The sequence below is a fragment of the Panthera onca genome, chromosome F2 (assembly GCF_046562875.1).
Source record: "Panthera onca isolate mPanOnc1 chromosome F2, mPanOnc1 haplotype 2, whole genome shotgun sequence".
Lineage (NCBI taxonomy): Eukaryota > Metazoa > Chordata > Mammalia > Carnivora > Felidae > Panthera > Panthera onca.
Genome location: NC_138356.1, coordinates 32,942,465 through 32,967,921, shown reverse-complemented (window position 1 = coordinate 32,967,921; position 25,457 = coordinate 32,942,465). Strand labels below are relative to the sequence as shown.

The following is a 25,457-nucleotide window of genomic DNA, read 5'->3' as shown; positions in this document are numbered from 1 at the left end:
TGGTCCTCATCAATGATTTAGTTATCAAAGGTAAACTAGAGCCAGAAGTGTAGCAAGATTATGCATGAAAAATGCTCATATACCATGTCTGGATATTAAATATCTGTCATGATAATATGGAATACATTCATAATCATATATTTGTGTTCTAGTCCCTAGATCTTACTCAGTTGGTTAAAAAAATGCATTAGGAAGATAGCAAAACTGAGCAGAACCACAGGCAATAGCAAATGAGGAACCCTGAATAAAACTCCATATAAAGTTAAAGCTGGAAAATCATTAGAGAGCATATAGTCTAATCCTATTTTTAGAGGTGAGGAAATCGAGACCCAGGAAAGCTGAAATCATATGGTGCAATATGTGCAAGAAGCTGTGTTCAGTCCTTTGTATATATCATATCATTTGATATGCATAACCATAGGTGTCATCCCCATTAACAGGAGGAAATGGGGAGGACCAGACTGGAATGATTAAGTAACCACCTGTAATCAGCGCAAAGAGTTAGGAGTAGACTCAGAATTCCACCCACCTCTCTTTTCACCAATGCCTGTGCTTGGCACTGACTTGTTACACTGAAAGAATAAAGGCCAGTCTGTAGGTTTCTGGAACCTCAGTCTAACCTTGAAATATACCCTTTTAACTTTTCTGAAATGGATATTCATTTCATTGTTCTTACTTGAAATTAAAAGGGTACATACATGTATGTATGTATGTATTTTTAAGTACATTTAAAAATTTATTGTAAGCAGATGAAGTGTAAAAGCAGTCACATGCAATGTGGAGTCTAATGTCGGTGCTCTTCCTGTAGTTTTAGAGATCACTAACAAAGCACATTTACCCAAAAAGCATGTCTCTGTGTCTCTCAAATATACTATAGGCTAAAAATGTGTATATGATATAAGGCAATGCTTATCTATTATTGGACAATATCTTTATTCTTTTTTGTAAATCAGAGAGTGATAAAGGCAGAAATAAATTTAATAACAAAATATATTCTATTCTCTTTATGATTATTGAAACATTTTATGAAAATTATCATTTTACTACTTTGTCCTGATAAACACAGTAAGCTCAGTTCAACTAAAGTTATTGGCTCTTTCCTCTGTTCCAGATGCTATTGTGGGATAACATAACCTGTTATAATCACATATTTGATTTGGGGATCACTCATTACCTTTGTTCAATAGTATTTAAAGGCCCACATTCAATTAAGAATTTCATTAATGAGGTTTGATGTTGATGATGACAAAAGATTCAGTGACATTAAAATTAGTGATTGTTTATAGCAAAAAGTTCAACGGAGTTTAAAGAAATTTAAACCATACATTTTAGATATCGTGAATAGTCATCTCTGTATCAATTTGCAAACTGCATCTATATACAGAGAAAGAAAGACACACAAAGAGAATGAAAGCCTTGGTTATTTCTGAGTAGAGTAAACACTGGTATTTTTAAAAAGAAACTTGCTATCTCCAAAACTTTAAAAGTTAAAAAGAGTTCTGTCCCTGTGTATTTTCATGATATTATCTACTATCATCTTCCTATGGCTTTTAAATAGAATTGCTGTTTTGAAGTATGGAAACCAAGTAAATTACAGGAATGTTTACAGAGCACCTGAGTTTTTAGATAGTGCTTTTTCCTCTTTTCTTTTTTCTTTTTTTTAAGCCTCCCATCTTGGGTAGAATCACCAGACACCCTCCCCTACAAATACTCTGGTTAGCTGCTAACCAGTAAAATAAAAGCCAGAACACAGATGAACAAAGGTACAAAAGTAACAACGGAACAACAAAGGAGAAATAAACCATTGTGAAGGTATAATCAGAAGGGTCTTAACAATAAATAAAAGCCACAAAAATCATGAAATTCAAGAGGTAGTCATGACAGATTCTAGCTTCAAATTATTTAACGATAATTCATAGTCTTGAGGTCACTTCTGACACATTGGATCTGTAAATTTCAGTTTCCATGATTTTTTCACGTTCTTTTTCTCATCATTATCACACAGTGCTACACCAAAGTCTGGCTTAAATAGTGTCCTCTTTAACTCACGATGTAGAAGCATTCTGTGAATGATATTGTTGGGAGGCAATTCTCCATGGGTTTCTTGTGTTTCTGTGTGTCTTATGAGAGGTACTAACTGAACTTTCTTTGAACTATCTTTTCAAAGACCTTTGCATATAGCAAACAGCCTAGGAAGACAGGATCCTATTTTCTTCCTCTGGAGCAGTGGAAAACCAGCTTCTAACTATTATAAAAAATTTGTGGTTCCCTAAGCAAGCTCAGGTTTCTGTCCTGTAATACAACCTCCCAGGCATTCATGCACAATCTTGGCTCATCTACCTTACTCCTCTGTGCTCTGATAGCTTGAGGAACTCACATATGCTGATTCTCATGCTCTTTGCTATACTGTGAGTAATAAAATCCTCTGACTCTAATCCAGGAGTCTTGGGTCTTCTGTTAACATTCATGAAATTGTGATATCCTCTGACCCAAGAATCTTGGGTGTTCGGATAGCATCCATAAAGCTGAGATAGGCTAACTTGTTAGCATGCAAGCTAGGTAAAACCTCAGACTCTTCACAATTCTTGAATGGTATCTCTCATTAAAATATCATTTTAACACTGTGGTAAATATTGCTCTTGTATGTTGTTCAAGAAAGTCCTATTATACATTAATTTCATAATATGCCCAAATATTTTTGGTGTGCTTCTAGTTCAAGGCTTCTAGACCTCCTATAGGAGATAAGGATACAAGTAAAATTCGGTTACTAATAGTACAGAATTTACTGCATAAGAAAAAAATCTAGAAATGAGCTACACACCTACATAAATATCTATACTTAATAAGACAGAATATACATGTCAATGAGAGAGTCGATGGGTCATATAAGTGAGAAAAAAGTACAATCCAGGAATTGTAGAGTTAATGATTTCTTCCAGATTTGATTGCAGATATGCCTTTTATATAGTCTACTTTCATGGCATATACAGTCAATGTTTGGAAGGATCCAACAACACCAAAGAGAAGGCACTCACCACCTTGCAAAACACTCATTTCCATATTTGATAGCTGTGGTTGTTAACACATTATTTCTTGAATTAAAAACTGCCTAAGGAGAAATTCCATAGCCTCATCTGCCTACAGCTCTAATCTTCCTTCTGCAGAAGCCTCCTTCAAATGCTGTGTAATATTCTCACTCTCAATTGGGCTCTTAGTCAGCCATTCATTTCTCAGTATATGTCTCCCTCTGCGACATCTGCACAAATGATCATTTAAGCCCAGATACACAAGTTTTCATATCGTCTGTTAAATTCTACTTTACTGGTATCAACCTTGAATTCCATCCTATTGAAATAATTTTGAATCTTGATTCTGTGTTATGGCTATAGCAAGGCTACAACGTAATTTTAATGATAATAGGACGTACTACAAAAATTACTGAAAGAGCTTTGCAATTATATATTGAACCAATGATTATGCATAGGCTTAATGTTTGTTACCTATGGAAGTTTAGCAAAGACAAAAAAAAATTGAAGTACAAAACTTCTGAACACCATTGAAGGGGTTTCATGTGATATTTCCCCTTGCTATTTTTAGGAGGATGATAGATTAATTATCTGACCTCTCTTTAGGGAAATGAACTAGGAAGATTGTGTGTTGCAAAATGTTCAGAGCAGAGGAATTAAACCACATAGTGTTCAGTGTTATTAATGATAATGTATGGCCACTGGAGCTAAGAAGCTTTCATATGTTCCCTTCATTTCTCTAAGTAATTAGATCCTTTCATTAGAATACAATCAATTTATCATGTTCAATGTACAGATAATATGATGATTGATGTCTTTGCCACCAGCTACATGATATAGAAATATTATATATGAATTTTTAATAATTTTCTAAAACAAAGTGTCTGAATTTATTTTATATTCATATGTTTCTTTTCCCTTTTGGCATTCTTATTGTTCCTCTCCTAAAATTTGACATAGATTGTTAATTTAAGTTGCCATTAGCTCTCGGGTTCTGACATTACCAGATATTATCAGCAGAATATGATTAATATAATAATTGGGTTTTTAGCTATGAATTAAAATAGTAAAATACATACTATCTGTTTAAAAGTATTTTCCTGAACCTAATCTGATGTTCTAAAATATATTTTTTCACAATTATGTTCATTAATATTTCATAAACCATTATATATAAATTATGCACCTGTATGTAAAATATATGCCATTTCTAAGTTTGTTGTAGGATTAATCTCATCTGAAGTTAGTAAACTTGTATTATTTTAACTAAATAATACAATAACCTGCTAATTTAACATAAAATTAGTGACATGGAAATTAAACATAATGTCTATAACTGGCATATTGGACAGGCTGAATCTAAAAGGATACAATTAGAAAAAAGCTTTATTTTTTCAAACCCATATGTTCAATATGCTTTTGGGGATTCCCTTTCAGATCCCTTGAAACACCTCCATGAGACTTTGTAGCCTTGTAGTCATTGTCAATGATTAGAATGAGTCCTATACTGGAGAGTGAGGGAAAGGACAAAAACAAAAACAACTCAAACAATTATTAATAACTCCAGTCCTAAGTAAATCTAAATTTCACATTTACATCCAGTTAACTGTACTTTTCCTCCTTCATTTTGGGGTTCAACTTTGGGTCTGGAACCCCCAGTGGGGAAGGAAGTGGGACTTAGTCTTTAGCTCTACAACTCTGTATTTTCCAGGGTCAGTGCAAGGAAAGGGAATTTAAGGCAGATATGCAAAAAGCCTTTGTACTAATTTCTCTGTAGTTCTCACTTGGCTAAAGCTTGTTGACCACCTCACCATGCCCTCCACTATGGCACATCTAAAAATGCCAGCCTTTGCATAGGGCACATTTGTGCCTTCTTCAGAGACACTGCCCAGAACATATTCCCTTTGCATAGGACTGCACAGTCCCTCAAATGTGCTATGTGTGCTTTAACATCCCATCCATCCCAGCAACCTCTCCCAGTGGCACACCTTACAGCTTCTTTCTGCCTCATCTAGTAGCTCTTATGTTCAAGTCATGTTGATCACTTGAATCATTTCATCGACTGCAAACTTATACGTTGTACATATTCTTTTTTTTAATGTTCTTTTAAAAAATGTTTATTTATTTTAGAGAGAGAGAGACAGAGACAGAGACACAGAGCGTGAGCAGGGAGGGGCAGAGAGAGGGAGACACAGAATCCGAAGCAGGCTCTGGGCTCTGAGCTGTCCGCCCAGAGCCTGACGCAGGGCTCAAACTCACAAACTGCGAAATCATGACCTGAGCCGAAGTAGGAAGCTAACTGACTAAGCAATCCAGGTGCCCCTACATTGTACATATTCTGCAAATGCAGAAATACAGACCTTTTCCCTTATCCTGCCCCCTGCCCCCTCTTTTTTTTTTTTTTTTTAAAACAAAACCAAGCTTGGAACAAAACCAGGGCATGGGAATCAGGTAATAGTCACTATGTTCATGTACATTCCTTAATGTCATGACCTGAGCCAAGCTCTTTCAAGAATTATCTTACTGAGTGTCCCTCAAATGCAATGTTAGTTCTACACATTGCTGTAGCTGAGTACTTCATCAACTGAGGAGAATAATACTAGCCTAGACCTTCCAGAAGACCCCAAAATTTTAAAAGTATTCCCTTGGCTTAGAGGAGAAAGTATCAGTATCCTCCTGTGTGTGGGGGGTGGAGAAAGTGGGGTGGCATCAATAGAAATAGAGGTGGGCATACGAAATCACACAATATTCTCCATGAAGCTGACAACTCTACTTCCATGGCTTTCCATGCCACCATTCTTTTGAATTTCTGGCCCTCTCTTATATGGGTGGAAGGAGAGTTAAAAGCTACTGAGCACATCTGTTGGCAGTTATTATGAATGTGTTTAGACATTCTTAGTAGAGTGTAGACTATTCATCATCTGTTGTTTGATTATTGGGGTTTCAGCAATAATCTGAGACATCTAGAAGGTCCCATTCAATTGGTCCTTATATTTCATATAAGTACTTAATTTAAAATTTCAGTTAATAACTACAGCATGTTACAGTGTTTTCCCTAGAATATCCTTCATTTTGATTCTTAATCATAAAAGTTCTCCTACTGGAATAAGTTTGGAAATGCTGCATACTATATCTCTTCCCTGGGAGAAAAAAAATGCTGAAAAGCGCTATAGAAAAAATATATACTTATTTAATTTTATTTACACATTTTTTATATAAGCTACTTATTTTTATTTATTATATTTTATGGAATAAGTACTGCTAGAACACCATCTGAGGAACAAGTATTTAAAAATAAGATTTAAAAAGTAATATAATACTTCTGAAATTCAATGTGATCACTTTGAAGACAAAATGAATTGTAGGTTAAAGTCAGTTATCAAAGCCTTAAAAACATGAGTGATTCTCTAAGACTTATTATCTTGCCACTCCATCTCAAAGAAGCTTGCAACTTCAAGTAAATGTAGGAATTAACAGAAAATCTACTCTGATACTCTAACATTTAGCTGAAAAGGCTGTATTTCAGTTTTGCCATTAGAATGAATGAAGAAAAGATCCACTTTTAATGTATATTTATTCTATGACCCTATGTTCTATGAACAGATAAAATGCAACATCAAGTACAAATAAATTTGTATTTAACTGGGCTACATCCCTACTTTTTTCCTCCTTAAGCACGAGCATTGCTACTTGAAGCCTTTGCTGAAGTTACTGATTGTTGTGCTTAATGATACGTTTAGTGGCAATCCATTTTTCAGGCTTGGACAGCTGAGACACCAATGTTGCTCCTTAATCCAGACAAAGTGAACCAAAATGAGTCATATAATTTTCTTACAGCGATATAAGAATCACAAAAATATATTATGTGGGACTCTAACAATACTGGGTCAAAACATAGGAAAGAACATGCCTCTTCAATAAGTCCAGAGCATTATCAGGCCATGAAATATGCTTATAAAAAATAAGAATATGAGATTAACCTTTAGCCCTAGGACCACCAGAAACCTGCAGTGGACAGTTTTTGAAAGAAAAGAAAACATTATTTAGTATTATTTTCCAGTTCAACTTTGCCATATTAGCTTAAGACCAAGCATTTAAATAGTTGCTTCTCTGGATAATAACCATCTGTAATTCAAATTATAGGTTCATTATACATTTATCAATACATCAAATGAGGGAAAGCTTCCTAATTTTCTAACAGATTGGATCTTAAGGCTTTATTTAGGGAATTATTAAGGAGATAGAATTTAGGCCTTGATTAAGTCAGAACTGGATTTAAACTTCTGCTCTGTCATCTTCATTGTTCATCACAAATTCTTTTAAGTTGGTTTTCTCACGTGAAAATGGAAATCGAACACCTCTAGGTTCTAAAAGCTTAAATTTGGCTAGCACATGGTAGTTCTCAAAACAAGGCTGGTGCCCTATTGGAATCAGGAAAATATTCTAAAAAGCACACGTGCTAAGGGATTCCATACCTTTCCTTTTTCCAACCTGACACTATATCTCAGCATTCAGCACCCTGGGCTGCAAGTACCAACTTACTTGTGTGTACTTTGCATGATGGGTATCTTGAAGATAGGGACCATTTCTTGTTCTTCCTTTGTTTCCAATATACAGCAGATTAATAGGTGCATTTGGCATGTGGTAATATAAAAATAATACGAATTTTCTGAATTAAGTCATGTGACAATGCAAACATTTAGATGTGTTTTGCTTATTTTCATGATTATTAAAGTATATTTAAATGAAGCATAAAATGTTCATCTGAAAATATTTTATATTACAGTGTGGACATGAAAAGCAATAGTTGTTCAATATATATACACATATATGTATATGCAATATGTGTGTGTGTATGTATTTACACTTAATGCAGACACACACATTACTTGTATTTCCCTCATTAAAAACTTAGGTCTAGCACCTCCTTCCAGTTATACTAAATGCAGATTATCATCACTACTACGAATCAATAATATCCACTAATAATGTTGACAATTATATTCATTAATAAACATTTACTGAGCTCATGCAATGACTTTAGAATGTACACAGCACCAAATTAGACTTTTCCCACAGGGCTTTTATTCTAAATTAGACAGACAGACCAGACACAAACATAGAGAATGAAGGTTAATGCATTCAGGGAAAGAATGAGTGACATCATGGCATATACATCAATACCTAATACTTAAAAGGAAAGTGAAAGATTCTAAATTGCTTAATGCAATTTCATCACGATTATAAAAAAAAAATACCTGTAATAGCCATCAGGACTCAAGCACACATTCTGGGAGAAGGTTGACACAAATGTCTCAAGTCAAGGAAGGACCCTGAATACATTCATCACTGAACAACTAGTAAGGCAGAAACAAGGGCTGCATTATCCTAGATTCTGAGTAACATGGCATAGAACAGAGTTGCTCCGGGGATAGCTATTCATAAAAGGCTTTAAATGGAAGTGAAAAATCACCTTTCTAGCAGTGTCTTTATGATCCTAAGAAGATATAGGAGATGGAAAGACATGTGTTTTAGCGGATCTATTATCTCTATGTGATCATTATTTCCTTTTTTTTTAACTCATGAATCTTTAACACAAGCTTTAATCAAGCTTCTTTTGCTTCTGCATATCTCAGTGATTACAAAATGATATTATTTCATGGGAAAAGAAACTTGAAATTAATTACATTTAATATTAATAACTTTTAAAAAGAATAATAAATAACCAAAATGATTAAATCTCTATTAAATTAAATACATCCCTAAATATATTTATTAAATTTTAAATCTAGAAAGATATATATTTTTTAACATTTATTTATTTTTGAGAGAGAGACAGAGAGACAGAGCACAAGCGGAAGAAGGGCAGAGAGAGAGGGAGGTACAGAATCTGAAGCAGGCTCCAGGCTCTGAGCTGTCAGCCCAGAGCCCGATGCGGGGCTTGAACCCATGAACTGTGAGATCATGACCTGAGCTGAAGTCAGATGTTTGACTGAGCCACCCAAGCACCCCTTGAAAGATATTTAAGAAAGGTAAAAAAAATTATGTGACTGTACTACATTTGTTTCCATATATTCCTCTGTATATGTTCTTCCATATAATCTGTTTTCATATCATCCAGATTTTTTTGTAATTAACAATATATCCACTATCACTCAATATGTGAGTTAGCTTGACTTTGCAATCATGGGTTATAGTCAGACTCTGAATCTTTCTCACTGAATACATACTATTTCATCAAAAATGTTGGTTTTATTTAGTAAGTTGTATAATTGTTCAGGGATGTTTCCTTCACTCTACCAGAATTGTAAAACAATTTCATCATAAGATCTGAAAGTAAACAGGAAGAAAGTTTACTACAGCTGAAAGATACAGCTTTCATCAACTGATTTTATTACCCATATTCAGGAAATCAACAATTAGTTTGGAAAACCTTCCAAATCAACAATCTGGAAGCATTCTTAACCTAGCCACCCACAATTCTGATTTCAGTAAGAACACATGTAAAATGAAGAGCAAGAAGTCAACAATGTTATTTTATTTCATAAAGAAAGCATTGTTATTTGTTAGAAGACCAAGAAAATGTTGGACCAGTTTCACCAGATAAGTAGAACACAGGGACAAGGAAATCAAAGACCAAATCACTACCATTGATTCTGTTACTAAGGCAGCTCAGTGTCTTAGTGTGGACACTAAGATAGATGGAGTCAAGAAATAAATCAAGAATGTAATCAATTACTTAGGAGTAAAGGAAATTTAAATTAGTGTCTCATAGCATCCCAAATTACAGGTAGCATTTAGTTATAAAAAGTATATATTTAATATTGGTAATTACAATGAGGCATAAATCTATAGCATATTTTATGAACTTATTTGTAGGTTATTGCCCTAATAGGTTCTAGACCACACTAACCCCTTATGGAGGGGTTAAGGACAAGTTCAAAGTCAGTTACTTTGTTAGCAGCTGAGAGGACTGGAACATAGCTTTCCTCGTATCTAACTGGTGTTTTCACCAAACACCATCTAGATTTTTAAATAGTTTTCTTACCATCATCTGTGAACTATAAATAGGAGGATAATAGCAATGTTCTGGAAAATATTCAATATTTTTAGCAGCACAAATCACACGGGTCATGTGAAGAACTGACAGCCTAGAGAGCCTTTAACAAGTAAGTGCACTTGGTTTCAGTTACATTATAGAATGGGGAAAGAACTGTGGTTCACATGCCAGCCTGATATATCATTACCAAGATAGTATGATTCTTTGCGGATTTATGCCTTTATACTCTTCAGAAAATAAAAGTATAATTTGAACAAAAGGCCAAGTTAAATTTGCTGTAACAGTAGTTATCATTATGATTTAAGCATTCTTTGATATTTATTGGTTAACATTAACCAGTGATAATCACTGTGATACCACAGTGTGATAGCACTGTTGGAGTATGAAGTTATGGTTAACCATATATGAACAGCAAATCACCGGCAATTTGTTAGCCACTTAGGAAGGACTCAGATACACTGAAGTTTATAGATAGGGAAATCACAATGAAGCTTTGTGTGGAACTCTTTTCTTCTGTTTTACACTAAAATAAGTATCAGTAAAAAAAAAAAAAAGACACCTCATTACCCTAATTTTATATAATTGATTATAAACGCTTTAAGTGGCTGCCTGGTGATTATATCAATCTGGAAATTTACTTGGTCTGATTAGTTGTAGACTATTTCAAGAACACAAATAATATTATGCAATAAAATATATCATAATTAAACTGTTACAGAATGTCCTCTATTGATTGGGATAGATAACTACTCCATAGTGTTGATTAAAAGTCTTTTCTCTGTGGAATAATCCATTGAGAAATTTGTCATAATGACAATTTCTGGACAAATTTTCATAAAATACATTGCTTACTGTATACCAGATACTAGAATAAGCATTTTGCATGGATTATTCCATTTAATACTATTGATATCCTATAAAATGGGCTAATATTATCTTTAATAACAAAAGGGGAATAGATGTTTAGAGAATTCCAGTAACTTTTCTTTGTATACAATAAATCATCTTATTATTTATTTATGTATTTATTTATTTAAATTCAAGTTAGTTAACATAAAGTGTAGTATTGGTTTCAGTGATTCATCATTTACATATAACACCCAGTGCTCATCCCAAGTAGTGCCCTCCTTAATGCCTATCACCCAGTTAGCCCATCCCCCCACCCACTGCCCCTCTAGTAACTTAATTAAAGCGAGATTTGGAGCTGGAACTTAAACAAAGATTCATCATTATATTAATAGCTTTCTAAGACATTTAAACCTAACAGTTACTGAACACATAGTGTGCCAAGCCTCTGCAGAATACTTAGCATGTTATCGGTTAATGCAGTTCTCACTACCCTATAAATTATATGTGCAACAAGGTGGTATTATGTCAGACTCTGGGCATGCAGAAATTAAATCTCTGGTGAATCTCTGTGTACAGTGAGTGAACATCTGGAGTTAGAATAGATAGAGACCAAACATATTTCATATATCACACATAACTATGGATATGGGGAAACAAATCATCAGAAAGCAAAACTATACAGTGGTTTTAAAACATGTTCTCAAGTTCTCTGACACTCAAATGGAAAGGTGAGGTCTCTACCAACTCCTTTTGAATTTGGCTTATCTGGAACTAATAGAAAGGAGAGGAAACGACACTGTGGTCTTTCTAAGGCTAATCCCTGTAAGGCAATGCAATTTGGGTCCTACTTGCTGGAACACCTGCCCTTGGAGCCTTGAGCGCACATGGAAAAAGTCTAACCACAGAGTCACCAGGCTGTGAGGCCAGGCGACACTGAGAAGCCACAAGCAGGTGCTTCAGCTGACAGTTTTTGTCTTTGCAGTCTCCTGAATTAGGCACCAGATATATGAACGAACAAAGATTCCAGGTGACTCTAGTTCCCAAACACTGAGCCGTTCTGCAGAATTTGTGTATCAGCAACACATCACTCCTGCTCTGCCCTTTTAGATACTGACCACACAATCTGTGAGTATAATAAAGTAGTCGTCTTATCTTGATAAAATTTGGGGTAATCTGTTATGCAGTAACAGCAACTGGAACAATGCTGTTTAATAATTTTAACGATAGTCATAATGATAAGATATGCCTCTGACAGCAGAGATTCTTTAACTGTAACAGACCATTACCAAAAAGGACTTGAAAATATATTTTAGTGTTCAATATAGAGAATAAAATACATGGGCAATCAATTAATATTTCATTTATGGATTTCAAGCACATAATGAATGAATGAGTGGGATGAAGGTAAAATGATCTAAATCTGTGCTGTTCATGGTAGCTAGTCCCTAGCCCCATGTGGCTATTGATTAAATTGAGATGTGTCTAAATGTGAAATACACACCAATTTGAAAACTTATTATGAAAAGAGATGTAAAAAAAAAACCCCACTGATAATTTACATTGATTAACCACTCAAACACTATTTTGGACACTATCTCAATAGTGTTTATATTGATTACCCATTGAAATGATAAAATTTGGCTAGTGGGTTAAATAAAATATCTCACAAAGTAATTTTCACCTGTGTCTTTTATTTATTATTGTTACTTTGACTCCAAGAAAATTTAAAATTTAACTGTGTTTCGAGTGACATATTTATTGGACAGAACTAGCTTAAACTATTATTCTTTCTTAAACTATTAGATACTTACTAAATAAAGAAATAGAATAGAATCTAATTAATCGTCCTCATCTTGCCATAACTTCCTGCAATAATGAAAAGCAAGAAGACTGATTTTGGTTTTCCTAATGACTTCTATAACCCAAGTCACTAATATGTGAATTTTAATTGCTATCACTCTAAAATAGGGACAACAACAACAAAAAAGACTTGGTTTTAGAAACACACAGTAAAGCTAATGGAGTCACATTAGATACTGAATTTTATTAAAGCAAAGATGCTTTATTTACTATTTCTTTGTAACTATTTAAAATTCTCATTATTTTAAATTCTTTAATTTTACACTAAATAGCATGAATCAAAACTTTTCACATGTTTTATTTTCTCATTAACTTTAAATTTCTTTTCTCTCCACTCTGACCTCTTACCAATGGAACTGATTTATATTTTCCTAGATTTTCACATCTCTGAAACCAGAGATCAGAGTGATAAAAATGTGATAAAATGATCTTTAAATGGAATCGAAATATCTTAGGCACTGTTAAAAAACATATTAACATTTCAAACATAAGAAGATCTCAAGATTTTAGTTAAATTGTGGAAGTTTTTCTTTGAATGTTAAAATAGCTGTGCACATACAAATTAGTATACATTTTAGTCTTTCTACCCCTCATCAAAACCCACGCACTCTAACTGCAGGCTGACTTCTTTTTTCCGTCAAACTGGGGCTTCCCTTTACCACTTGCCATCCGTTCCTCTGTCACTCTTAATTCCAGACTTCACTCTATCTGCCAGGCTGCTTGAGAGCTGCCACGGGTTTCATCTTAAAAGCCTGACATTTAGCCTTTTCTTCTCAGCTTCAGTCAATCAACTATTTGAACTTTGTGAATGTACCTTGCAAAATAGGTGGATAGTGTCAACCTGACTAAAAACTGTGAGATTGACTGTTTCCTTCCCTCGAGAAGTGTGTAATTATGCCAAATGCAACTGTTGGCTTGCTTGTCTGATGGCCTTTCCATCATGCGCTCTCCTCAGAAAGCCCTGAACACTGTCAGATAACAGCTGTGTGAAGCGGTCGGTGTCACCTCTGGGAAAACACCTGTCAGCTTCCATGTACAGTCAAAAGTTCAGTGAACAAGAAGACAGTCAAGGAGGTGGAATTACAAAAAGAGAAATAGATGCTGGTAGACCAGAAATCAGATTGGCCAGGAGTTCTGCCAATGACCAACAGTCGTTATGTTCTAGAACGATATAAAAATCTGACTGAGATTTACAAATTCAAGTGCCTTCAGGAGCCAGGCAGGTAAAATGTATTTGTATTATGACTGCTACTAGTACTGTGAAAATCGTTGCTGGCTTGCTATATGCCAGGTATTATGTTAGGCAATATACAATATATTCATTTAACCTTCACACAAATGCTATGAGGGAGACACCATGATTCTCTACATTTTACAGATAAATAAACTAAAGCACTGAGTAATGTACCCAAGGTCACACAGTAAACAAATGCGGGATTCAATTTCGAGCTGTCTACTACCAGAGACAGTGGCCTTAATCTCAAGCCATACTGCTCTTGGGAGTGGGGACACCTATGTAACCTGGAGAGCAAATGTATTACCTGAAGGCATTCAATTCTGATTACAAGAAGCAAATGCATCTGCAGTCCAATTCAGCTACTGATTTATCTACCATCACAGGCAAAATACAAGTTGGCACAATTTTTTCTAAATTCCAGCCATGTGTTCTCTCATGTAATTTCAAATAAACATAAACATCTAGCTGTGCAACTAAATTTTACTGACAGTAATCAAAATGCATGCTTTCAAAAGTATTTCCTATAGTTATAACTACTTTACAGTATTCCTTAATCTTTAAATTCATTTCGTGTTTTATGCATAGTTCTCAGGTAAAGAAGAAATTAACAAAGATTTTATGGCTTACGTAAATAAAGTTTCTCTCTTCTTCAGTCTAAAATGAAAGTTTTAATGAGTCTTTTTTTCAAACCAACAAATAAATGATCGAAGAAAAAAATATACTGATTGTTGCTGATGGTATGTTATTTTATGATCAAATCTATGCCTGTGACACTTTACTTTTAATATTAACTATTGGATAAACTATTATGAAATATTCTTCTTTTTTATAATTAAGGCAGGGTGTGATAGGATAATCATTTACTTTGCATCCAGTATTTTGATTTCCAAAACCTGTAGTCATCAAAGTTGAAGCTGCCTTCAGTTACTTGCTGTCTCAGAAGCAAGATTGCTGACATAACTTCTCGTAATTTTTTTATTCACTTAATTTTCTAGTATGGACTCTTGGATATGCAAGAGAGAATTCTCGCCCATCATCTTGACCTGATTAATAAATAAAGAAGGGGATGTTCAAGTCTGTGTGCATTATGGCACAAATTGATGTACCTGTGCGTTTAGACCCAGCTTCTGCTGTATCAGCAAGACAAATCCCCAAAGAATGATCCTTTATTGACTGAACCATCCTCCCCCATCTTGTGAGGAAGAATACTTTCCATGCTGCATTAGACAATTATTGACCAGTACTAATGTCTAAAAATGTAAAGTAAATTGCCTCATGGAAAAATGTATTCTCAAACTAAACGAAAGCAAAAACAATTGTACCCCTTCTGGGATTCTACGGAAAGAAGCCAGCCTTTCAAACTATCTTTAGTTACATTTTAAAGGAGTTCAAAGATTTTTTAAATATTTATTTATTTATTTATTTATTTGAGAGAGAGAGTGAGAGTAGGGGAGGGGCAGACAGAGATGGAGACACAGAATCTGAAGCAGGCTCCAAGCTCTGAGCTGTCAGCATAGAGCCTGATGCGGGGCTCAAACTCACCAGTCTTGGTGAGATCATGACCTGGGCCGAAGTTGGACGCTTAACCGACCGAGCCGCCCAGGCATCCCCTTTTTAAAGGAGTTTTAAGGGGCGCCTGAGCGGCTCAGTCGGTTAAGCGTCCGACTTCGGCTCAGGTCATGATCTTGCAGATCGTGAGTTCAGGCCCCGCATCGGGCTCTGTGCTGACAGCTCAGAGCCTGGAGCCTGTTTCAGATTCTGTGTCTCCCTGTCTCTCTGGCCCTTCCCCTCTCGAGGTCTGTCTCTCTCACTCTCTGTCTCTCAAAAATAAAAATAAACATTAAAAAGAATTAAAAAAAAATAAAGTTGTTTTAAAATGAACTTTTCGTGTTTCATATAGAGGCATATATTTCAAATACAATATTTTGTATTTATATTTGATTATAAACAAACAATAGACACCTGTATTTAATTTTGACTTATAAATAAAAAAGAAACAGACATACATGAGATTTCAATGGGAGATTCAGTAACAAAATAAATAGAAATACTTTGAATAGAAAAGACTTTTAATTTCAATTGTAAAATAAGAATATAATGTCATTATTATAAACCACAGTCATTTTTTTTCTTTTTCATTCACAAATCTGAGGTTGAAGACCTCTACATAATGAAGGGAGTGAAATGAAAATTACAAAAAAACCCTGTTATGACTATTGTGATACTGGGTGAAAATGGCCAGAATTTTCTTCATTCCTGAAACTTTTATATGTCACATAAATAAGGGTTCAATTACGGACACAAAAGAGAAGAATATGATGAGAATTCTTTTTTTAAATTTTTTAATGTTTATTTATTCTTGAGAGAGAGAGGGGGGAGAGAGAGAGAGAATAGGGGAGGGGCAGAGAGAGAGAGAGAGAGAGAGAGAGACAGAATCCAAAGCAGGCTGAACTGTCAGCACAGAGCCCAACACAGGGCTTGAACTCACAAACAGCGAGATCATGACCTCAGTAGAAGTCTGATGCTTAAGGGACTGAGCCACCCAGGTGGCCCCATGATTAGAATTCTTAATCAACTTTAGTCTGATGACAAAACAATGGAGACAAACCCAAAAATTTAGATTTGATGATGGTTTAAAAATGCAAGATAAAGCATCATTTATTCCCATTTTCAGCCATGACAGAGTTACTAAAATCACCTTGCCCTAAAACCTGAACAATGTATGTGAAACAAACACGTTCAGACATTTAACAGCAGAAAACACAGGACAGAATACCCAGAAAAGGAAATGTGAAGTGAACTGGCTTTCTGCCAGGAGGCACTTGCTAGATCATTGCATAGGAAAGGTAGGCAAAGGATGCAGCTGAGCAGAGAGAGCAGGCTTTTTGAGTTGAGGAGGCAGAGATGTATGCGGGAGAGAATGGAGGTGGTTGGGATATCTAAGCATTGGAGAAAGACATCCAGAAGTCTGCAAAGGGTTTGCATGAGGTTGTTGGCCATTCTAATGGGTGTGTAGTAAGTATCTCATTGTTGTTTCAAGTTGCACTTCCCTGATGATCACATATGACTTCGGTGAAGTGTTCGTTAAGGTCTCTGGCCATTTTTTAATGAGGTTGTTTGTTTTCAGGATGGACTTCAAAAGAGAGATTACAAACAAGTTAAAGATTTAAAGGAAAACATGAATATAATGAAGGGGAAATGAAAGGTATATTAAAAAGCCAAAGTGAACTTCTTTGGATTAAAAACCACAGTATCAGAAGTGAAGAACTTAATGGATGGAATTAATAGCTGACTGGAGACTACCTCCAAATTGATCATGGAAGACACAGCAGTATCAAATAGCCAAATTGAATCACAGAGAAAAATAAATGGAAAAAAAATTACAAGTACTTCAGAACCCTGATAAAAAATATCAAGATGTTTAAAATACATAAATTGGTGTTTAAGACAGAAGGGGAAAGCAGAAAGTATATTTGAAAAATATTCTAAATTTAATGGAACCAATAAACCTGTCAAAATCCTAAGCCAGATAAATTAAAAGATAGCCATACCAAAGCATATCCTAATCAAACTGCTGAAAACCAATGAAAAAGAGAAACTCTTAAAAGCAACTTGATGAGAGAAGACTTTTTGTTTTATTTGCACATAGGAGCAAAGATCATCATAGCCTTTTCATCAGAAAATGTAATTAGAAATCAATGGAATGACATTTTGAAAGAGCAGTAAAAAACCTGTCAAGCTAAAAATTCTATATCCAGCAAAATTGTCCTTCCAGCTAAAAATTCTCTATCCAGCAAAATTGTCCTTCAAGAATAAAGACAAAGTATTCAGACAACCAGCAGCCAAGAGATTGATTGCCAGCATATCTGCATGATGATTTTCAGTAGAAAGAAAAGGTCACCAGAAGGAAACCTGGGTCTACATATGGAAACAAAGAACACTGGAAATGGTAAATATGTGGATAAATACAAGATATTTGCCAATTTTTAAATTTCTTAATTGTGTGAAGCAAAACGTTTAAAACAAAAATATTACTAATATATGATGAGTTAATAATATATGTAAAGTGTAACATTAAAAAATAGCTAAATAAGGACAATAAGCGACATAGTGAGATTTGAAGGTAGATTTTTGGTGGTCCTACAAAGATAGGGTCTATGTTAAGTGTTGGTCCTGCTTTGTCCCAGAAATCCTGTTTTATGCCTTTCATACTGACATAATTATTGAAGAGAACACTCTTTCACTCTCAAAGGAGCCCTAGTTTTTAAAGAATATATTATATGATATCTCTAATGAAGTGAGACAATGTGCCAATATTTATGCCATAAATACTGGTTTAGAGCAATAGGTAAATCTGATGCCTGAGAATCTTCTAGGGAGCCTGTTAAAAATAGAGCTGTCTCCCCTCCCTCAACACTCTCCCCAATCCTAGTAAATCTGGGGCAGGACTTAGGCCTTTAAAAATTTAACATATTATTTGAAACAACTCAAATTTTGAGAATCCTCTATTGTAAAAAAAAAAAAAAAACCAATAGCAAACCAATAGCAAACACCAATGTAAACATCTTGTGCAAAAATTAACACACTTTACCGCTACAAGGCTTTCAAGGGATCCTTATGGCCTAAGTGTTTCTTTCTAATATACTGTGTAGCCCAGAAAGATCTTGGAAGGCCTTTTTAACTAAATCACTAACAGACCTCTCAGTCCTATGGAAGTCATGAAGAAAAAAGTGAGGGCAAGTAATACTGTAGTTCATTTCTTATGCTGATAATTTGAATTACTCTAAGACGTGATTATGTCCATATTCAATGAAAATGAAGAATGGAAAGAAGTTGTTCTATGAGACGGGAGAAATTTAAAAAGGAACTGTAAATAAGACAGTCATATTCAGATATATGAACATAGTCACTTTGAAAAACCTAACATAATCACAGACTTAAGAGTATATTGGTTGTGTAAAACAGCATTAACTCTCTTATTTTATTTTATTTTGTTTTATTTTACTTTACTTTTAAAAAATGTTTAATATATCAAAAGGCCTGCTTTAATGACATGCTAGTGCCACCTTAAAATAATCCCAATAACCCATCAGGAACATGCTCAAGTTGACCAGCCAACTCTTATTTCTAAGAGAGAAAATCCACCAAGAGAGGAAATCCTAACCTAATCCCAGAGTAAGTAACCCATCCCCCCACCCCAGAACTCAGCTACCTCAAAGAAAAAGCTCTCCCCCTCCCTTCACAAATACTATGCTCTGTCCAGATAGCTACGCCTATTGGACAAACACACCTGATTAAAAGGAAACAGTGGTTATGTCTCCCCACCTCCTCCCCACTAATGTACTAGACAGCTTCAGTAACAGGGAAAAAAGGGGGGGATGTAAAAAGATTAAGAACTTGACCCTTCTATCCTGGTCAAAAGAAAGCAAGAGATGTTAACTGGGCATGAGGAATAAAAAAAGACCTTGATATTCTGACCTTTGAGTTACAGCTATTAGGACAGTCAAGAGAGGGGCAAACACAGAGGCAGGATGGAGAATTAGGGGTTTGATGGCTGCAAGTCTAGTCCACTAAGTTTTTGTACTGGAAGTGTTCATCGCCAGTTTCAACGAGAAGACACATGCGGATGAGGGCTCCTGTCACCAAAAAGAGGTCACAGTTGGCAGAGGGGCGATGGTCTTCAAAGTAACCTTTCTCCTGGCCGACAGTCCAGGGAATGTGGATGCTAGCACCTCGGTTGGCCACGCTGGCAGAAAAGTCATTAATGTTGGAGGTTTTGTGGAATCCCGTTAGGCGCTGGGCATTATCCAGGCCCCCCTTGGGATCATAGGCTTAGATGTGGTACTGGTGCCGCTTGCTCAGTTTCTCGATGGACTCCTCAATGTACTTCAGACCATTCTCCTCTCTCATGGCCTTGGTGCTGAAGTCGGTGTGGCAGCCGGCACCATTGCAATTCCCAGGAATGCGCTTAGGATCGAAGGTTCCTATCACTCCAAAGTCTTCACATACACGATGCAAGATGAAACAGGCCATCCAGAGATGATCTCCCACGTCGGTTCCTTCACAGTGTCCTATCTTGAATCCCATTGGGCAGGCATGACCTCAGCATTTGTCCCACCAATCTTGATGCTGGTGTACAAGCAGGCCTGGTAGTGAGCCTCCACAATGTCCCATGCCACAGTAGTGTATGGACCTTGGGGCCCAGGGAAGCCGTTGGAAGACCAACCAAAAGGGGGCCCACCTGTGCCCATGAGAGTATATTCCTGCTCCATTCCAAACCAGGTATGCTGATTGCTCACCATGTCCAATATCTGTTTACAGGTATGCCTTAAATTGGTCTCTGCAGGCTTTCGGTTGTACTTGAAGACTTCACAGAACACCAGCTGTTTGGGGTCCTTGCAGAAAGGGTCCCGAAATATGGCAGCAGGAACAAGATACATGTCAGTGTTGGAGCCTTCAAACTGAAAAGTACTAAAGCCATCAAAATTCCACTGAGGCAACTCTTCTATATACTTGGGTTCACTTTCCAAGGTCCAGGTCTTGCAGCGCAGGCCTTCTCCAGCACCATCAATCCAAACGTACATAGCTTGGACTTTCTCGCCCTGAGGCAGGGACATGTACACCTGCTTGATGCCTTTGTTCATGTGGGGACTCGCAGAGGTGGCCATGGTGGAAGCTGTTCTGGGCTGCGAGCAGGCAGTAGGGCGGGTGGGCTGCGAGAGTGAGGTGTGGCGAGAAGAGGAGGCTGGGTGTACTGCTTAGACGCTCTGCTCTTCTCCCATTCTCAGCTCTCTCTTATTTTATTTATTTTTTTACTTTTTTAACGTTTATTCATTTTTTTGAGAAACAGAATGAGTGGGGGAGGGACAGAGACAGAGAGAGGGAGACACAGAATCTGAAATAGGCTCCAGGCTCTGAGCTGTCAGCACAGAGCCCAATACAGAGCTTGAACCCACAAACTGTTAGATCATGACCTGAGCCAAAATCAGATGCTCAACCGACTGAGCCACCCAGGTGCCCCATTAACTCTCTTCTTGTAAAGAGATGGGGAAACTGAGGCTTAGTGAGTTTCAATAATTTAAATAACTCATTCAAAAAATAATAATTCTTGGTTCTAGAAAAAAATTATTTTGTTGCCTGGCTCTTATTTCAGTTTTTTTTCAACGTTTATTCATTTATTTTGAGAGAGAGTGACAGCTGAGTGGGGTAGCAACAGAGAGAGAGGGAGAGAGAGAATCCCAAGCAGCCTCCATGCTGCCAGCACAGAGCCTGACCTGGGGCTCTATCTCATGAACCAGGAGATCATGACTTAAGTTGAAATCAAGAGTTGGATGCTTAATCAACTGAGCTACCCAGGCACCCCTCAGTTTATTTTTAATCCCATATTACCCAGTAAAGTTTGGATTATTTACTCTCAAGATGTACTGTCCAAGTCTGCCCCTTCAATAACTTGGATAATTGAACCTTAAAAGTCTGCGACCATATGAAAAAAATCACATGAGTATGAAATCTCAGTTACATTATTTCTGAATAGACATCCAGAGGGTCAAAATATGCTTTTATAGTACATGAATAAAATGGCTAAGGAAAGCAAAAGTGCCTACTGCTATATAATACATATGATGTACATGAAACCAAAAAGTAAATAGCTCTAGCATACATAAAGAAATTTTTAAAATCTTTGGTTTTGCCATAGCTTTCTAAAATCTTTAACCATTCACTGTTTAAATTCAGTTTCTAATTTGGGAACATATCTTACTCTTTGAGATTGTTTGTTTCTTTTGTAGTCCATACCCTGCCCCATCACTTTTTCATAGTGTAAATATTTTTGGGAGTTTGTCAGTTTTTTGTTCCAATGCAGCGAAATATCATCAGGACATAGTTTAAAAGTTTTCTTGTTGCAGAAGCACTTTCTCTGAAAAAGGTAAAGAATAAAGTGTATAGAATGAGAAAGTATGAAATTTTCTATGCAATTCAAGATCATCATTCTTTCTTCTAAAGACATCCAAATGGCCTACGGTCTAATGGCCTCTAGGAAAAAATACACACCATAATACTTCCATTATGGATGGATACTAGTAGCCAAATGACTGAACTTTTGCTTGACCTAATTCAAATGAATTGGTTTTGTGTTCAACATATTAAAGCACAAGGCAATTAATCCCTTTCTTCTTAAGTTACTGGAGGGGGGGATGGGATAAAGAAAAGAAGGAAACTAACAGTTTTGTGCTGCTATATTTACTTTATACAAATTATTTTATTTAATCTTAATAATCCTTTGAGGTAGTGGTAATACCACATTTTACAGATGAGGAAATTGAGGCAGCTCAGAATGGTTATATAAATCGCTCAACATTCAGTATGAATAAATAGCAAAGTTAAACTTTGAATCCAAATTAATGTGACTCTTAATCATTTCAGTGCACAATCTGGAAATAAGGCCTACTCAATAGTAACTTCAGGAAAATTCAGTAATTTGTCCTTAGAAGTAGCTGTGATATTTTCTAAGTATTTTCTGGGTATTAAAAAAAAAAACACCTAGTCATAATCACTGCATGGTTTGCGTCAATGGAGCCCAAAATACCTGCTCCTGCAAATCACTTTACCTTCCATAACTTCCCGAATCTGCCCAAACTTGATCTCTTTTATAGCATTTGTATTTCCTGAGAGATTACTGCTGCCTATGCCCAACCTTCTGGCTGAGTCAGACAATGCCCATTTCATGCTGGGAAGCTCAGGCTGCCTGTAGACATGATACCTATGGCTAGAATTCAGTCTCTAGCAACGTCCCATAGCAAACCAGAGATGTTTCTTAAAAGGAGCGTAATTATTTTTAGAAGATGGAACACATATATAGTCCAAAACCTAGAGGTCTGCTTGCTAAAAGTTCCATTCAGCAATCCTCTTTGCCATGGACACTTGAAGTATCATTATTGGATCTGCTACATCATGAGCTCTTTGTGGCAGGGAAATTTAAACTGCACCCTGAACTTGCTGTGGAGCCTTCTCTTTTTCTGGTCCCCACTCAACACTAGCAGCCTGTCACTTTGTAAATGGGTCAAAATTACACAAATGTGGTGTATGTAAATGTTCCACACCCTTTGGAAGAGGGAGTAGAGGGAGATTTCTGATGGGTACTTTCACCAGTGGTGGAAAAGAACCTTATTTCTTCCTCAAGGGGACTTGGCCTCCCCTTTAATCAAGGAACTCTGGATCTGTGAATTGACATAGGTCTGGAAATGGAGTGAGAAGCCATGGCTCACCATTGTGGAGACTTGAGTCAGGTTTATGGCTACCAGACCTAGAGCTTTTTCAGTTACACAGACCAAGTGATATTCTCCTAGTCTGCCCATTTATTTTGCTAGGGACATGATAATCAATTACTACCTCCAAAGATCTCCAGGGGCGAAGGTATTCTGATGGCCTGTGGGTCTCTGCTGCCCTTTAAAATAGGTATTTCTACCTGTCTTTGGCAACTAAATGCTGCCACAGGATCCTGCTACTCTGAGATCCTATAATGCCCACTGAGATCAGGGTACCCATTTTAACAGTAGTGTGCTAGGTTGCATAATGTCTTCCCTTCCTCCCTGCAAAGATGTCCACATCTTAATATCAGAAATCTGTGAATATATTACATTACATAGTAAAATAGACCTTGTAGATATAGTTAAGGATCTTGAGATGGACAGATTATCCTGGATTGTCTGGGTAGGTCCAATGTAATCATAAGGGTCTTTTTAAGACATAGACAGGAGGTCAGAGGAAAGAGCTACTACACTGTGTGTTGAATATAAAGAAAGGGACCATGAGCTGTCTCTAGAAGCTGAAAGAGACAAGAAGCAGATTTTCTTCTGGAAAAAGGAAGCAGCCCTGCCAACATCCTGGGTTTAGCCCTGTGAGACTTATTTCAGACTTCTGACTTCCAGAAATATAGTAGAATAAATTTATGTTGTTTTAAATTACTAAATCTCTGACAATTTGTTATAGCAGCAATGGTAAACTAATACAGATATCACCCTATAAAATAGTGCTTCTCAACCAGGATTAATTTTGTTCCCTCTAGGGAACAATCCACAATATCTGGAGGCATTTTTGATTGTCATGATTCAGGGGAGGGTAATGCTGGCATCTGGAGGGTAGAGATCAGTTCATCCTGCAATTCACAGAAAAGTCCCTCAAAACAAAGAATTATCCTCTCCAAAATGTCAATAGTACTAGATTAAAAATTCCTGCCCTGCATCATGCATGACCGTGAAAGGCAAGTAACCGCAAAGTTTTTCAAGAATGTAGGTGTTCCCTCACTAATATATTTTTCAATGCCTCACTGAGGGCAATGTCTTTCAGACCTTCTCATGAAGCATAGTTGCACACAATAAATCCAGTCCAACGTTTCTTCTTCTTTTTTTTTTAATGTTTATTTATTTTTGGGAGAGACAGAGACAGAATGCGAGTGGGTTAGGAGCAGCGAGAGAGGGAGACACAGAATCTGAAGCAGGCTCCAGGCTCCGAGCTATCAGCACAGAACCCGACGTGGGGCTCGAACTCATGAGATGTGAGATCATGACCTGAACTAAAGTCAGACGCTCAACCGACTAAGCCACCCAGGCACCCCCCAGTCCAACATTACTAAATCTCTAAGTCTTTGGTTTCCTTCCTCCATATCATACTGAAGTAGCATGTCAGCTTCGTTAACTATAGGCTACTGTCATGGAGTCTAACTTTAAGCCAATGAACCACATAATCCTTCAGAACCATCTCCTACTGTACCAGCTAGTCCATTTAAAAACAGAATCTCCTTAATTGCTCCCATGACAAAAAATAAATGCTATCATGTGATGTAATAGATATGTTACCTAACACAATGTGAGTATCATATTGCATGTAACAAGTCAATGTTTTACACCTTAAAGTTATACAATGTTATATGTCAACTATATTTCAATAAAAATATTAAAAGAAAAATTTAATTACCTCCCCAACCCTGAATCTCCAGCAAATATACCCTTATCAATGAATTCAGCTAGATTTGGGTTTTTATTTCATTTGCCTTGGTCTAACATCCACAGACTCCTTTCCCATTCATTCCTTAGGTTTCAGTCAACATATTTGCAAAGACTTGGAATTCTTTCACGTGTAAGCTATTTCTTCCCGGGTAATTTTTATGTACCCATCCCTCTTGGAACATGATGAGATTTGATCTTAGTTACACTTATAGGAAGTTTTGGCATCCTCCTTCCACATGTTCACCCCAGATAAGGTTATCATAAGATTATCAAGCAGAAGGCTAGTCTAAGATACTGGAAGGAAAGCTACTTCTAATGGGATGGGAGTCTCAAAGTGATCTGGAGGCTCAAGAGTGTCAGTGTCATCAGCATTCAACAACACACGTACCCATCCCAAGATTCAGAGTCCCATTCTTGATCAG

At 36.4% G+C, this 25,457-nt stretch overlaps 1 protein-coding gene and 1 pseudogene across 6 annotated transcripts in view; both read right to left on the bottom strand.

Moving 5' to 3' along the window:
• The window catches only part of RALYL (RALY RNA binding protein like), a 708,596-nt gene that overhangs the window by 319,145 nt on the left and 363,994 nt on the right, over positions 1-25,457 (bottom strand). The window lies entirely within an intron of this gene.
• On the bottom strand, positions 19,595-20,805 carry LOC132664241 (glutamine synthetase pseudogene; annotated as a pseudogene).